A 3,468-nucleotide genomic window follows, 5' to 3' on the forward strand; every position below is an offset into this window, starting at 1 on the left:
GGGGACTAGTGCCTGTGTTGTGGTGTATGAATGAGCCTAGATCTTGTCTCTCTAGTGGGCAGGTCCACGTCTGGTGGTGTGTTTTGGGGTGTCTGTGGACTTATTATGATTTTAGGCAGCCTCTCTGCTAGTGGGTGGGGTTGTGTTCCTGTTTTGCTATATGGTTGGCATAGGTTGTCCAGCACTGTAGCTTGCTGGTCGTTGAGCGAAGCTGGGTGCTGGTGTTGAGATGGAGATCTCTGGGAGATTTTCGCCGTTTGATATTATGTGGGGCTGGGAGGTCTCTTCTTGACGAGTGTTCTGAAGTTGGCTCTCCCACCTCAGAGGCAGAGTCCTGACTCCTGGCTGGAGCAGCAAGAGCCTTTCATCCACTCGGCTCAGAATAAAAGGGAGAGAAAGTAGAGAGAATTAGTATAAGTAGGAGGAAATAGGAAAGAAAGAAAGAAAGAAAGAAAGAGAGGAGGGAAGGAAGGAAGGAGGGAAGGAAGAAAGAAAGAAAGAAGAAAAGAAAGGAAGAAGGCAAGAAGGAAAGAAAGGAGGGAGGGAGGGAGGAGGGAAGGAAGGAAGGAATGAGGGAAGGAAGGAAAAAATACAGAAAGAAAGAAGATACAGTAAAATAAAATAAAGTATAATAAAGTTATTGAATTAAAAAAATAATTATTTAGAGGAAAAAAAAAAGGGAAGGATAGAACCTTAGGACAAATGGTGGAAGCAAAGTTATAGAGACAAAATCTTACATAGAAGCATACACATATACCCTCACAAAAAGAGGTAAAGTGGAAAAAATCATAAAACTTGCTCTCCAAGTCCACCTCCTCAATTTGGGACGATTCGTTGTCTCAAAAAGGGAAGGAAGGAAGGAAAGATAGAAAGAAGGTAAAGTATAATAGAGTTCTTTAAATTAAAATTAATTATTAAGAAAAAAATTTTAAAAAAAAATGGTCGGATAGAACGCTGGGACAAATGGTGGAAGCAAACCTATACAGACAAGATCTCACACAGAAGCATACACATACACATTCACAAAAAGAGGAAAAGGGGAAAAAATCATAGATCTTGCTCTAGAAGTCCGCCTCCTCAATTTGGGATGATTCGCTGTCTATTCATGTATTCCACAGAGGCAGGGTACATCCAATTGATTGTGTAGCTTTAATCCGCTGTTTCTGAGGCTGCTGGGAGAGATTTCCCTTTTTCTTCTTTGTTCTCACAGCTCACAGGGGCTCAGCTTTCGACTTGGCCCTGCCTCTGCGTGTAGGTCGCTGGAGGGCGTCTGTTTTTTGCTCAGACAGGACGGGGTTAAAGGAGCCGCTGACTCGGGGGCTCTGGCGCTCTCAGGCCGGGGGCAGGGAGGGGCACGGAGTGCGGGGCGGGCCTGCGGCGGCAGAAGTCGGCGTGACGTTGCAGCAGCCTGAGGCCCGCCGTGTGTTCTCCCTGAGAAATTGTCCTTGGGTCCCGGGAACCTGGCAGTGGCGGGCTGCACAGGCTCCCCGGAAGAGGGGTGGGGGGAGTGACCTGTGCTCGCACACAGGCCCCTTGGGGGCGGCAGCAGCAGCCTTAGCGTCTCCCGCCCGGCTCTGGTTTCCGAGCTTTTAGCCGCAGCCCGCGGCCGTCTCTGGAGCTCCTTTAGGCAGCGCTCTTAAAACCCCTCTCCTCGCGCACCAGGAAACACAGAGGCAAGAAAAGGTCTCTTGCCTCTTGGGTAGGTCCAGACTTTTCCCCGGACTCCCTGCCGGCTAGCCGTGGCGCACTAACCCCTTCGGGCTATGTTCAAGCCGCCAACCCCAGTCCTCTCCCTGAGCTCCGACCGAAACCTATAGCTGTACTTTAAAGTTCAACCATATGGATAAAGGAAGGAGTATTTACCTGGAAGCAAGATTTGGGGTAGCCCCAGCTACACGTTAAATTACATCACTTAAAACTTTGAGCCTGTCTCTTCAGAAGATGAGTGATACCAAAATTTTCTTGAAGCTCTATATCTCTAAGTTTTTAATAAATTGATTTTGAGTAGTATTATCTTTCTATGGAGTTAGATGATAAAGCTTAAAATCTCTTCACAACGAGTTAACTGTAGTTGAAAAATGCTTTAAGAGAAATAAGAAATAATATGTTAGCACCGGACTTCCGCGGTGGCGCAGTGGTTGAGAGTCCGCCTGCCGATGCAGGGGACGCGGGTTCGTGCTCTGGTCCGGGAGGATCCCACGTGCGGCAGAGCGGCCGGGCCCGTGAGCCATGGCCGCTGAGCCTGCGCGTCCCGAGCCTGATGCTCCGCAGCAGGAGAGGCCACAGCAGTGAGAGGCCCGCGTACTGGAAAAAAAAAAAAAAAATATATATATATATATATATAAGCACTTTAAGAAACACTTTCAATACAAGTTTTAGCTAAATATACAATTACAGGTGTTCCAAGGAGTTGCTATTTCTAAGATTGTTTTTCTAGCACAGTTCTGGAGATATATTGTTCTCTAAAGAGTTGGAAAAGCGTTGATTTGCTATATACTGAAATACTCATCTAAGAAGTAGGAGTGGGGAGGGAAGAACATGTTAAACCAGAATTCTGTTTCAGATAAATTTCAGGGCCAGATTTTTACCCTCATCTTAACCTCCAGTAATAATAATGTTTACATTCAAATTACACTTAGCGTTGTCATTTCTAGAAAAGTATGGGATGTAAAACTGCTCCTAATAAGAAAAAATCTCTAGATTGAAAATGCTTATTAACCACTAATTGGCATTAATAGCATTCCAAACCTATCCACCTACCACCATGAGAGAAGTCCAGAGCGTGGCATGATGGGCCACACTCTGAATACCCTCCTTCAGTGAATGGCAACTGCCATATCATGGGAGTATATCACTCAAAACAAAAAAACACAATTCCTAATTCCCTCCAAATGCTCACTAAAATTAGTATAATAAATTCAACTTCCTTTTTGATGTCTTACCCATCTGAAGAAAGCCTTCAGATTGCAATTCAGATTCTGATCCTTCTGTTGCTGCTCTTAACTGGGAATGGAGGTGGAGGGTTCTGCCACTCACTGGCACTTCTCTCAAAAGTCCAGTGGTCCAGTCCTCAAGATCTCTCCCTCTATGTTGCTGACCTTGTGGATTGTGGTTGGCTGGCCACTCTCTGCACACATTTCTACTCACTTGAAGACCTACTCATTTGAAGATCAAGGATTCCAGACTACCTGGAATTCTTTGCCCTCCACTAGTTGCCCACATTCCTTTCCACAATAAGATTTCTGGCTGCTCAGCCGTAATCAGGATGCCCTGGGTATGCAGTTGCACACTTTCCTTTCCACTAAGAAACCAGATTTGATTGCTATTATAGTTGGAATTTCCTATCCACTGACAGATTTCTTGTCTTCTACCACTGTAGCTGGAGTTTCTGGCCCACTATAGCTGTCCATTTTCTTTTCCATCATGACCCAGGATAACCTATTGTCAGGATTCTAGAGTTTCCTGCTG

This window comes from Lipotes vexillifer, unplaced genomic scaffold (genome assembly GCF_000442215.2).
Source record: "Lipotes vexillifer unplaced genomic scaffold, Lipotes_vexillifer_v1.1 scaffold298, whole genome shotgun sequence".
Taxonomy (NCBI): domain Eukaryota; kingdom Metazoa; phylum Chordata; class Mammalia; order Artiodactyla; family Lipotidae; genus Lipotes; species Lipotes vexillifer.